Source organism: Rosa chinensis, chromosome 6 (assembly GCF_002994745.2).
Source record: "Rosa chinensis cultivar Old Blush chromosome 6, RchiOBHm-V2, whole genome shotgun sequence".
In the NCBI taxonomy this organism is placed as follows: domain Eukaryota; kingdom Viridiplantae; phylum Streptophyta; class Magnoliopsida; order Rosales; family Rosaceae; genus Rosa; species Rosa chinensis.
Genome location: NC_037093.1, coordinates 6,733,884 through 6,747,663, shown reverse-complemented (window position 1 = coordinate 6,747,663; position 13,780 = coordinate 6,733,884). Strand labels below are relative to the sequence as shown.

Below are 13,780 nucleotides of genomic sequence, written 5' to 3'. Positions count from 1 at the left end.
TTGTAGTCATAAGTGAAACATATTAGATCGACATTCCCATTCCCATTAAACAAAAAGTTCAACAATTGCAAACATTTAAAAGAAGCTTGCCGAAAAAAAATTATAACAACTTATAAATTTGGAAGATATTGAACAAATAATTTCCTCAATCCTAAGTAAACCAGATTATCAGACATATGTCTAAAACTGTTTGGAGTAGATAATGTACTACAGGAAAGATTGTCAACAGAAACTGCACATGTTTTCTTAATTGTTTGGGTTAAATGACACTAAACATGATTTTTAAAAGCCAATTTCCTACTATTCCATTTATCTTATACAGTTTTTTTTTTTTTTTGGTACAATTATACAGTTTTACTTTGAGGCAGAATAATAATAGTAAAAAGATATACCAGTGCTGATGGTATGCCATGAGAAATAAATCATATAGTTTTATTTATATTAGAAACCAAATGAAACAGTAAGTACCATATCATTTCGAATAGATAAAGTAAACTTCAAATTATTATACCAGTCTTTATTGTGGTGTAGTATGCTTCTAGAAAAGATCCTTGGATTGCCTCGTTCTGTGTAAGAGAAACGGGACATAAAAAGTATCTGTTAGCTGAATGATGGTAATTCAGCTATCACAGTGGCACAAACAAATCAAATAAACACTATGATCATACTCACAATACTTGGTTTCACACCATATAAACAAATTGAGAGTATAATACCTTCAATGTTTCGGCGCAGACCAGCGTTGATTTCTTCACGGCTTCTTCCTCCCTTCCAAAGAAGAAAACAGACCTATATAATTGGCATGAATAATAGGAAATCTGTCCAATATAAACAAATTCAGAATGTCAGAACAAATTGAGAATTTTAGACACAGACCCACTATACTTGATTTCTGTCCAACTTAATTTACTATTACTTTATTCAAATCAGCCAATTATCTTACACATGAATCTAGAAAATGTATACTTCGATATATAATTGACATTGTATACCTTTAAGGAGGTTTCTTTCAAGTGAGACCAGGGATAGCTCCATCTCTGCAATCATAAACAGAGAAGTTACAAAACCAAATTCCACACATGAACAATTGAATCAGATGAGCTTCAATTAACGAAAGAAAGAAATAACAAAAACGGGCCAGATAAGTGCATCAACTAACCCAAATTGGTACATAACTTGAAAACTATAACATTTTGACATCATAAATGGAATTGAAAGACTAAAACTTTGTTACATTTTTCACCAAAAAATAAAAAACTGAAGCAATTACAGCAACCTATCCTTTCCTAGGTTTATCCATTTGAACATTTTTACACTAACTCAAGAAACCAAAGCAATTACAGCATTCTATTATTCATCACATGATTAGATTCATACCTTGAAGCTGTCGCAGTCAATTACCTAAATTTGAAACTATAGAACAAATAAAGTATATAGAACATAAAAATTAATATCATTTCAAAACTAACAACAGTAAATCATCCAATTGAAAGAACAATAGTAGTGAAAGTATAGTTAGCTTATCTAAACCTCCATCCTAAATCCATTAAACACCTCGAAGTTTCTAGAAAAAAAAAAAAAAATATATATATATATATTGTTTCTGGTGGCTTTCTCCAGGTACCTCACACAGAATGCTGTACCGTCTGGGGTACCGATCCAACTCCTAAATCCTGTATCAAGAACACGACGTTAGAAGGGTAAACCGTACCGGACGGTTTACACCTCTCCGATGCTTGAGTGAGAAACTAATAGGTGTATGCCAAGTAAATAGTGGACAAAGGAGTTGTTACCTCTTAAAGGTGGTTGTGCTAATGTCTTTATATTCGAGCATAGGAAAGGAATCTCCCCTATCCTCGATGTGGGACACAGGTTCTTCTGGTGCCATATCAGCCCTTTTGTTGTGTATAGATGGGCTGATATGGCCATGCCCGGGCCCTAGGTGCCCGGGGTGGCATCTCATGTGAGGCCCGCCATGGTGGGTCGTGAACCCGGCCCATGGCGTAGTACCTGGGAGTACCGATGGGGCTCAGCCGCTAGTGCTAAACCTAGATGACTCCCTAGTATGCACAAGTCCCCCAAGTTCCCGTTCAAGATGTTTCTTGGGTGGGGACTTATTATTATTATGTCTCAAGGTTTGGCACTAGTGTGCCTATAGGTAGTCCCCCAAGTTCCCTCATGAGAGAAATCTTGAGCGGGCTACGCTGTAGGTAAGCCACCTACTCCCTGGGACAGGATTAGGGTTAAGTCACTGGTACCGGATGGGGTGGAGAGCGGAGCAAGCTCTGATACCTGATGGGGTAGAAAATTTGAGCCTCCGGTACCCAATGGGGTAGAGAGAGAGCTTGGCTCTGATACCCGATGGGGTAGAGAATTTGAGCCTCCGGTACCCAATGGGGTAGAGAGAGAGAGAGCTTGGCTCTGATACCCGATAGGGTAGGAAAATTTGAGCCTCCGGTACCCAATGGGATAGAGAGAAAGCTTGGCTCTGATACCCAATGGGGTAGAAAAATTTGAGCCTCCGGTACCCAATGGGGTAAAGAGAGAGAGCTTGGCTTTGATACCCGTTGGGGTAGGAAAATTTGAGCCTCCGGTACCCAATGGGGTAGAGAGAGAGAGCTTGGCTCTGATACCCGATGGGGTAGAAAAATTTGAGCCTCCGGTACCCAATGGGGTAGAGAGAGAGAGATTGGCTCTGATACCCGATGGGGTAGAAAATTTTGAGCCTCCGGTATCCAATGGGGTAGAGAGAGAGCTTTTGGTACCCAATGGGGTAAAGAGAGAGCTTGGCTCTGATACCCGACGGGGTAGAAAAATTTGAGCCTCCGGTACCCAATGGGGTAGAGAGAGAGCTTGGCTCTGATACCCGATGGGGTAAAAAAAATTTGAGCCTCCGGTACCCAATGGGGTAGAGAGAGAGAGCTTGGCTCTGATACCCGATGGGGTAGAGAAATTTGAGCCTCCGGTACCCAATGGGGTAGAGAGAGAGCTTGGCGTTGATACCCGATGGGGTAGAGAATTTGAGCCTTCGGTACGCAATGGGGTACAGAGAGAGCTTGGCTCTGATACCCGATGGGGTAGAAAAATTTGAGCCTCCGGTACCCAATGGGGTAGAGAGAGAGCTTGGCTCTAATACCCGATGGGGTAGAAAAATTTGAGCCTCCGGTACCCAATGGGGTAGAGAGAGAGAGCTTGGCTTTGATACCCGATGGGGTAGAGAAATTTGAGCCTCCGTTACCCAATGGGGTAGAGAGAGAGCTTGGCGTTGATACCCGATGGGGTAGAGAATTTGAGCCTCCGGTACCCAATGGGGTAAAGAGAGAGCTTGGCTCTGATACCCGATGGGGTAGAAAAATTTGACCCTCCGGTACCCAATAGGGTAGGCGGTGCATGTCGGCCACGTGAGGCAGGCTGTTGTGCAATAAATGCCCGTCCTTTCTGCTTCCAAAGCTCGAGAAATGAGAAGAGGCGTGGGACACGTGTAGCGATCCTATGGTTGAGGGCTTTTCGGTTTCGACGGCCTTGATGCATTGAAGATTGAATTTAAGAGGGAAACCGATTGTTTTCCCTCACTTTCGTGAAAACAAACTCAGAAGACTTCCAATATTCGGAGCGGTGAAAAAGGGGAAAGCCAAGGGAGAAGTGTGCGTGCTTGTGGAGTGATAGATTGATCGTCTGCCGAAGAAGAGGTTAGATCTCTCGCTCTTGTTTGCATGATTTTGCTTTTGCCATGGATGTTTTCTGTTTATGTTTGGTCCTTTTGTTCGCATAAAAAACAGAACGCGAACAATACTAGTGTGGGGTTAATTTTTGTTTTAGATTTCTGGGTTTGTTTGAAGTGGGGAGTAATCCGTGCTTTTTGAAAAGAAAAAAAATGGTCTTGGTTCTGCTTGTATTTCTGGGTTTTCTGGGTTTTGCTTGATTTTCTGGGTTTTGTTTGAATTTCTGGGTTTTGTTTGAATTTCTGGGTTTTGCTTGATTTTCTGGGTTTTGTTTGAATTTCTGGGTTTTCTGGGGATTTCTGGGTTTTGGTTAGGCTAACCCTTGTGCTTCTGGTTCTAGACATAGCGAGATTTGAGGTCCCCGGTACCGTAATTAGGATGGAATCAGAAGCCAGGGGTGGGGATACGGGATGGTCGTACCAGTCTTCTGCCAAGCAAGCTGAAGTGGATATCGATCGGTACTTAGGCCGAGTAGATCAATTAGCAGAGAACATGGGATCCTTGATTGGGGTGTTCTCGGAGAGCAGTGAGGAATCCGACGAGGGTGAAAACGAGGGTGGATCTGCGGAGGCCTCGGTAGTCACGATGGTAATTCCTAAGGGCATACCGAAGCCGAGGTATACACTTGCGGATGGGACCGTATGCGACGAACCCGGGAGAAGTATGACGATGAAGGAGATAGTCGATTTGCGACTGAAGTGGGGAATACCGGATGCGGTGGAGCTTAGGCCTCTCAGGGATGGATAGATGGCCGCGAATCCTGCCCCGGGGTGGGTGGCGCTGCACGAGAATCAGCTTCACCAAGGGTTATCGCTACCGCTGCCCCGGTGCCTACAGTATCTGCTGTGGATGCTGAACCTGTCACAGGGGCAGCTGACCCCGAACTCCATTCGCCAAGTATACAATATGATGGCCATGTGGGACTTGTACCAACAAGGGTGGCCCTCCATAAATGAATTCCGCGCGGTACACCGGGTACTATACTCGAGGAAGCAGTCCTGTGCGGGTACAGTTACATTTGCCACTAGGGACTACGAACCACTAGTTACCGACATGCCCTCTTTGATGAGCAAAAGGTGGAGGAACAAGGTATTCCTAGCTAGGGGGCGATGGCAAATTAAAAATAGGAAGTGGCATCTGACCGGTACCTTCCAAGCAATCGGGGACCAATCCTATACTCTATCCGAAGTAGAAAGGAAGACGATAGCCCGGGTATACGCTGTTTGGTCAGAGCAGGAGAGGAGCTCTTATAGATTCATCCGGCATTCTCTACTTTATAGGCTAGGGCTAGGGTGGCTCCCCGGTAAGGGTTTAAAATATCACTATATATATTTTTTCTGTGTCGCTCGTCCTTTCTAGCTTCAACTAACCTTGGAACTGATTGCAGTGAAAGTGCTGAAGAGGAAACCCCGGAAAGGCAAAGAGGAGGACAGAATGGATGATGCGCAGTTGATGGATATGCTGATGGGCCAGGGGGAAGACGCCCTTCACGTCGATGTCGACCTAGGGTCGAAAGGTACAAGTCGGTCAGTTGAAGAAACCCTTCTGGAGATCACCGATGAGGGATATGGTGAACCCGATCCCGACGCTCCCGTGACCCACGTCGTGCAGCCCTCTATGGCCGACGTTATCACTATAGATGACATCGGGACGGGAAAGGTACCGGCCCCCGTGCCTATTTCCTCTCGCTCTACTGGGAGCGACGAGGCATTGCTGCCGGGTGAGAAGAAGAGATCCCATAGGTACCGGCATCGAAGTGATAAGAAGGTGACGTATACTGGCCGGGATGTTCAGGGTTTTGGTGCGAAGAGGCAGAAGAAGGATCACCCGGGACCGGAGTCGTCGCCATCGCTTGCCCTGTTGTCTCCTGCAGTTCCGGTAATCCCCAAGAAGCCCATCAAGCAGCTGTTGAGTGAGTACGGGGTTGCCGATGAAAAGTTCGTGCGGTCCATGCTTGGTGACCTGAAGGATATTGACCTTGACCGGGTTCGGGTCAAAGACAATACGCCCCAAGAGAATCGCCGTCTTCCCCGGGAATCCATGATGCGGGTACGTCTTGCCTTTCTGCAATCGATTTTTATTGTTATACCCATTTTAATCGGTGTATCTGCAGGCACTCTTCAATGTGTACGCTATTGACGCCAGCGAGGAAGATACTCATCTGAAGGAGGAGGTTAGTAATCTCTCCGGGCAGGTGAAGTATCTTCATGGCGAGAAGGCCAAGCTGGAGAATGAGCGGGACTCGTTGAAGGCTGAGATGGCTTCCGCCAAGCAGCGGATCGCGGAGCTGGAGGGTGAAGTCTCCAAGGCGCGGGAAGAGGTGAAGAACGCTCAGGACTCTGAGAAAAAAGCCGCAGAGTCTGCCATCTCATGGAAGGAGAAAGCAGACCACCTGGAGGATCGCCTTCCCGCAGAGAGGCACGAGGCCGTGGAGGAGTACAAGTCCTCAGAAGAGCTCATCGCTATGCTCACTGCTGCCCAAGATAAAGCTGTCGTTATGAAGTTTAAGGAGTGGGTGGTGGCCGGGTATTTAGATGAAGCTAAATTCAGGCGGGGTCTCTAGGAGAAAAAGAAGAAAGATCGGGAGGCGGCGGTCAAGTCTGGTGCAGGTGGGTCCCAGAGTACCGGTGGCGAGCGGTTGTAAATATGATTATCCCCCTTTTTTTTTTTTTTTTTGAAATTATCCGTTTGAACAATGTCTAATTCTGTTTGGTAGTCCAAGCTTTTTGTGAATGGAAACATCATGAATTTGAATGGGAATTAGAAAGGAATTAAAATTTCTAGGATTTTCGTACCTTAAGCATTTGTTTGCATCACTTATTACCGGAATAGAATAACTGACAATAGCTATGTCCGGGAATGTCCAGGGTAGGTAAAAAAAATGCTAGAAATGGTCTGAATAATTCATTTTTCCATTCAAATACCACATGGTGGTTAAATACAGAATGAGTACCCGATGGGTAGCTTGCCATAGCTGTATGTTCAAAAAGCAAAAGTTAGGACAAGATGCTCCCGGAGCTACTTGTAATAGTACCGCAGGCGCTGGGTATTCCATGGATGCTTGGAAACGACCCCGTTCATGTCCCGGATAAAAAAGGTTGCGGGGCCTACCTCTTCAATGATCTCATAAGGGCCTGTCCAGGACGGATCCAGTCCCCAGGGCTCTGGGTAGACTTGCTTCATGACCCAGTCCCCCAACATCAAAGTCCGGGACTGTACCTTGGCATCGTAGTAACGAGCTATCCTCCGCTTGTTTGCCAAGTTATGCATGTGTGCCACATCTCTTCGTTCCTCGAGTAAATCAACATCGAGGTGTAGGCCTTCCGAGTTGGTACCCGCATCGAAGTATTCGATCCGGGACTCTGGATTTGTGTTTCAATAGGGAGTACTGCTTCTGATCCAAAAGCCATGCAGAAAGGAGTCTCTCCGGTGGCCTCCGTTGCCGTGGTTCTGATAGCCCATAATACCTCCGGGAGTTTAGCAGCCCAAAGACCCTTGGCTTAGTCAAGCTTTTTCTTCAGTATTTTCTTGATGATCTTGTTGACAGCTTCGACTTGACCGTTGGTCTGGGGGTGAGCAGGGGAAGCATAGAGGATCTTAGTGCCCAGGCGCTGTGTGTAAGCCCTCAACTCATCATTGTCAAACTGGGTACCATTGTCCGTGACTATGGTATCCGGGACTCCAAACCTACAGTAGATGTTCTTCCATAGGAAACTTTTGACCTTTTCCGTGGTGATGGCGACGAGAGGTTCTGCCTCTACCCACTTTGTTTGGTAGTCCACGGCAACGATGGCGTATTTGAACTGTCCCACCGCTGTGGGAAGTTTACCAATCAAGTCCAAACCCCACTGACAGAACGGCCATGGTGCAAGGAGAATGGAAAGGGCGATGGGCGGTGCCCTTGGGATATTTGCATACATTTGGCATTTGTGGCACGAACTGGATATTGTTTGGCCAGGGCCGACATGGTTGGCCAAAAATATCCTGCCCTTAGGGTCTTGTGTGCAAGAGATCGGGCTCCAGCGTGGTTACCACATACACCAGCGTGAATGTCCCTCATTATTTTGTGACCTTCCTCTGGTGTTACACACTTCAGGTTTGGAAACCAATGCCCTCTTCTGTACAGTTTACCATTCATGATCGTGTATCGAGCTGACCTTAGCTGTAGTCTTCAGGCCTCGTCCTTATCATCCGGTGCTAGGCCGTCGACCATGTATTTCAAAATTGGGTCCATCCATGAAGCTGTGTGATCTACCGCAAATATTTCTGACACCGCCTTAGAAGTGCTAGGCCCCGCGAGTATTTCGACCTTAGTGGCCCCATAGGTAGGGCTTGGAGAAGTTGATGCAAGCTTAGTGAGGGCGTTTGCCTTGTCGTTTTTTGCCCTCGGTATTTGGGTAAAAATGTAGGAGGTAAACCTCTGAACTAATGCCCGGGCCAAGGCCTTGTAGGAGGACATGTGGGGCTCTTTTGCCTCGAAGTTACCGCTGACCTGTTTTACGACTAACTGAGAATCACTGAAGATACTAAGGTGTTGTACCCCTAGTTCCTGGGCGATCTGCAGACCTGCTATGAGTGCTTCGTACTCTGCGGCATTGTTGGATGCTTTGAAGGCAAATTTGAGGGCGTATTCGTATACATGATCGTCCGGGCTAATTAGCAGGATACCGGCTCCACTGGTTTTCTTGTTGGTGGCACCGTCAACGTATAATCGCCAAGTGCCTGGGGGAGGTGGAACTGGGGTTAGCAGTTCAGGTGATTCCAGGGGTGGGTTATGGGAGGGAATTGCCTCGGAAATAAAATCTGCTGCTGCCTGGCCCTTAATAGTTGTCCGGGGCTGGTACTTGATATCAAACTCCCCTAGCTCGATGGCCCATTTAATTAACCTGCCCGATGTCTCTAGTTTCTGCAAAACCTGCCTCAATGGGTGATTAGTGTAAACGGTGATTGAGTGTGCTTGGAAGTAATGTCTGAGCTTCCGGGCTGATACCAGGAAAGCTAGTGCCACTTTTTCAGTGTCTGGGTACCTGGATTCTGCACCAGTGTACCCTTTTCCAGCATAGTACACTGGTTACTCGCAATCGGAGTCCTTCCTAATTAGAACTGAGCTCACAGCTGTTGATGATGCCGCCAGATATATGTAGAACATTTCTCCGGGAACCGGTTTGTAGAGTAGAGGTACCTGTGATAAGTACGCCTTCAGGCCAAGAAAAGCAGCCTCGTGCTCCGTTGTCCAGGATATTACCTCGACGTGCTAGGTTTTTAGCAATTTGAAAAAAGGAGTACACTTGTCTGTCAGCCTGGAGATGAATCTTGACAGGGCGGCCACCTTGCCTATAAGAGATTGGACCTCGTTTCGGTAGGTTGGGGACACCATGTCTAATATAGCCTGCACCTTCTCCGGATTGGCCTCAATTCCCCTGTGGCTAACGTTGTACCCGAGAAACTTTCCTACTTCGACCCCGAAGATGCACTTCTGTGGGTTAAGCCGCATCCCATTGCGCAATATGATGGTGAAGACGATTGACAAGTTGGCTACATGATCCTCCGGGGTTAAACTTTTTACCAGCATATCGTCCACGTATACCTCCATGATAGTACCGATGACTTCCGCAAACATGGAGTTGACAAGTCGCTGATAAGTGGCGCCTGCATTCTTTAACCAGAAAGGCATGACCTGGTAGCAATAGAGACCTTTATCTGTGGTAAAGGCAGTGTGCTCCTCGTCTGCCGGGTTCATTCGAATTTGGTTGTACCCACTGAACGCATCCATGAAACTGAGTAACCGGTACCCAGCGGTGGAGTCGATTAATTAATCAATTCGCGGGAGCGGGAAGCTATCCTTAGGGCATGCTCGATTGAGGTTTGTGTAGTCCACACACATGCGCCATGATCCCGGAGATTTCTTTGGTACCATGACCACATTGGCTAACCACCGGGGGTATGTTACTTCCCTGACAAAGTTGATGGCGATCAGCTTCTTTACCTCAACCTGGATAGCCCGGTACTTATCGTGTGTGAAGGCCCTTCGCTTTTGTCTTACCGGTGTTGAGTAAGGAACAATACTAAGATTGTGCGTGGCTATCTCCTTCGGTATACCGGGCATGTCCTCATAGGACCAGGCGAATGCAGATGTGTTGGAGCGGAGAAACAAGATCAATCCTTCTCTGACAGCCGGGGACAACTTTGTACCAATCCTTACAGTCCTGTCCGGGAACTGCTCTGATAGGACCACCTCTTCAATGTCTTCTACGGCACCGGGCCGTTCTTCGTCGGAGTCGGGATCGGCTCTGGGATCCTCGTACCTGTCCAGCAGAGGGTTAGTAGCTACGTGCAACATTTCAGACTTTCCCTTACCGCGAGATACAGTCAAAGAGTAGCACTTCCTCGCGGCGGCCTGATCACCCCGGATAGTAGCAGTGCCGGTCGGGGTTGGTACTTTCATCATCAGCATGTGACCTGCAATGAAGGTTTTCAGACGCCAGAGTGCCGGCCGGCCGAGGATAGCATTATAGGACGAGACGCAGTCCACCACGATTAACTCTGTTTGGATGGTTGAGCAATTCGGACTTTCGCCTATCGTGATCGATAGGTAATCTGATCCGAGTGGTTGGACGATATCTCCTGAAAAACTAATGAGGGGCTCATTATCCTGTGACAGCTTGGCTCTTCTTCTATTCAAAGCTTTGTATGCATCGCGAAATAATATGCTAACTGAGGCCCCGGTGTCCACGAGCACCCGGGACATTATATAATGGTCCATTTGGAGCGTGATTAGGAAGGGATCATCATGGGGCATCCTCAGATCGGCCTCCTCCTCCTGCAGGAATGTCACCGATGTCCATCCGGTGCCACCGTCTTGCTGCGGGGCCTTGTGGAAGTTGAAAACTTCCGGACGGCCGAAACTAGAGTTTCGTTTCTTCCTCTGGGGGGGGCAACTCTTTTGGGCCCCCACCGTGGATCATGAAGATCTGGCCGTACACGTCTACAGCTCCTATCTCCTTAGCAGGTAGGTATCGTTGAAGCTTGCCCCTCTGGATGAGGGACTCGATTGTATTTTTTAAAGCAACGCAGAGATTGGTATTATGCCCGGCATCCTCATGATAAGTGCAGAATTTTCCGGTATCCTGCTGGGTAAGTTTACTCTTCGGGAATTTCCTTGGGGGTGGTCCCGGTATCTCGTCCTTGTTTTCGTTCCAAATGGTCTCGTATGAAGCGTTTAGGATTGTGAATACTTCATATCGGGGTGGTGGTGGTGTCCGTGGGGCCTGCTGTGTCCTCGGCTCCCGGTGAGGGTGGGTGGTCCCGTTACTGTTAGACCTGGACGAGGACTCTTTGCTTCTTTTGTTCGAGATATGGGGTGACCTGTCATGAACGTGGACCCACTCCCTCTTCCGTGGCTCATCCCTAGTCGTCGAGGCCGGTGTGGAAAATCTTAGCTCTGGTCTAGGGGTGTCCCCATATGTTTAGAATTGGGCCTGGGCGTGTCTGATGGCAGTGGCCATTAGTTCGTCGTAGTTAGCTGGAGGATTATGGTTGATCCCATAGAGAAATTCTCCGCGTCTCAAGCCCCTCCTAAAAGCCAATTCAGCCAGTTCCTTGTTAAGGTCCCGACACTTAGCGGTAGCCGCCTGCCATCGATTTACAAAAGACTTCAGTGTTTCATCTTCTCCCTGCTGGACCTTAAACAGGCCCTTTGGTGTGTGTATCCCATCAGTGCGTAAGATGAATCGAGCTACAAACTTGTCAGCTAGCTCCTTAAAATTCCCTACAGAACCAACCGACAGTTCGTAGAACCAACTCAAAGCTTCCCCTGACAGAGTTTCCTGGAACATATTACAACACACTTCGTCCGTATATCCCTTGGCGCTTGTTTGCGATCGGAAAGCCTGTAGATGCTGGTAGGGGTCTCCAACTCCCGTATAGTCAATTTTCAGTGGTTTTGATGTATTCGCTCGAATGGCTCCTCTAACCTGTTGGGTGAAAGGGCCCGAGCGGTCTTCGTAAGTGGTCATAGCTCTCCAGGTGTCTCTATTTTCTGTGTCTTCTACCCTTGCCTGCAGGGCATGCAAAGAGTTGCTCATTTGCACGAGTAATGCGGTGTTTGCATCGGTTTCCGGTGGGACATTGTGAACTGGCTGTGGTAGCGATGGTGGTGGCAAATGCCTCAAGTTTTCCGGGAATAAGTCTACCGGTATCTGGATTATCCGTTGACCGCCCTCTGTAGAAGGTGCTGGGGCGGTGCTGGGGTCTCCTGCTATCGGGGCAGCGCTCATGCCTGCTGCTAGCTGAGATGCTCTAGCTAAGGCCTGGGTGAGTGCCTCGTTGTGCTGGTGCCTCCTGTCCAGTGCTCGGGCTACCGCTGTGTTTTCATCTTCCAAATCCTGCATTCTCTGCTGCGCAAGGCGATTTGTTTCCCTATCGGTACCTTGTTGTTCCCGATCGATCTTGGATTGTTCCCTTAAAGCTGCGATCTCAGCTCGCATAGACTCCAACTCCGATACCGGAGTCACTTGATCCGGGACTATCAGGTCCAAGGATCCGAGACCATGCATTTCTTGAACAAATGGCGCTTCTGCTGATGAAGTTCCCGGGGAGAATATCAGTGCCCGGGCGACACTTCGACCCTCTCCTGTCACTTCTGCCTCATTCATGGATTTCTCCCCCTATCTGGCGCGCCAATGTTTCTGGTGGCTTTCTCCGGGTACCTCACACAGAATGCTGTACCGTCTGGGGTACCGATCCAACTCCTAAATCCTGTATCAAGAACACGACGTTAGAGGGGTAAACCGTACCGGACGGTTTACACCTCTCCGATGCCTAAGTGAGAAACTAATAGGTGTATGCCAAGTAAATAGTGGACAAAGGAGTTGTTACCTCTTAAAGGTGGTTGTGCTAATGTCTTTATATTCGAGCATAGGAAAGGAATCTCCCCTATCCTCGATGTGGGACACAGGTTCTTCTGGTGCCATATCAGCCCTTTTGTTGTGTATAGATGGGCTGATATGGCCTTGCCTCGGGCCCTAGGTGCCCGGGGTGGCATCTCATGTGAGGCCCGCCATGGTGGGTCGTGAACCCGGCCCATGGCGTAGTACCTGGGAGTACCGATGGGGCTCAGCCGCTAGTGCTAAACCTAGATGACTCCCTAGTATGTACATATATTATGTATTATTACTGATACTCAAGTACATCATTCAAATAATTAAGCTTGTCTTCAAGTAATGGCAACTTCATTCCTATTAGTGGTCAGAACCCGCATATTGTATGTCCAATATTTTTTTCCTTTGATCACTTTGATGCTAATCGTTTATGTCTTTTTTCTCAGTCTCTCCCCCCAAGTCTTTACTAATGCAAGAAAAACTGAATAACAATGGATGAATATAGCAGTTCTGTACTTAAGGTTCAAATTTCAGAAGGAAAGAGTTTTGGATGTATTTGAGTATCAGTAATAGTACATAGGGCACTATTACTATATTACATATTTGAATATAAATAGACAGAGGCTCACCTTCTTAACAGAAATGACTCCAAAAGCAATTGAACTGTAATAGTAGTGAAAGACTTTCATTAGAGATCAAACCTGTTTTACTTGTTTTTGGCACAACTCTGTTTTCAGATTACAACCAAGATCCAAACTTCAACCTATTTTCAGATTACTCTGTTTTCAGGTAATAATGCGAATTTCTCTCTTTTCAATTGTTCTGAAATTACCCAAAATCAAAAACTCACCTTCAACATCCTCAAATCAATCACTCAAACCCCAAACTGCAGCAGGAACAATACCCCTACAAAACCCAAACCCAGATAAATTGAAAACTACGTAGATTGGTTCTTGAACAGGAAAGACCAAAACGGTGATGTATGATGATGGAAAAGCTGAGAGACAGACAAAAAAAATAAATCAAACAAATTCGAACCCATCGTAGAATACTTGGGATGATTTGTTCGAATCGAGCGACAACTTCTTCCCGTCTCCCTCTTCTTCTTCTTCCTCCTCCTCCTCCTCTTCTTCTGTTTCAACAAAATCGGAAAGCAAAAACAGGTTTTGTTAAGTGTAA

General features: G+C 47.0%; 1 long non-coding RNA gene across 1 annotated transcript; it reads right to left on the bottom strand.

Moving 5' to 3' along the window:
• Positions 1-527: 527 nt before the first annotated feature.
• LOC121049703 lies at positions 528-13,323 on the bottom strand. Its single transcript, XR_005801106.1, has 4 exons — positions 13,303-13,323; positions 993-1,037; positions 717-768; positions 528-566 (listed from the first exon to the last, which is right to left on the bottom strand). It is a non-coding gene; the product is annotated as an uncharacterized LOC121049703 (long non-coding RNA).
• Between the last annotated feature and the right edge of the window lie 457 nt (positions 13,324-13,780).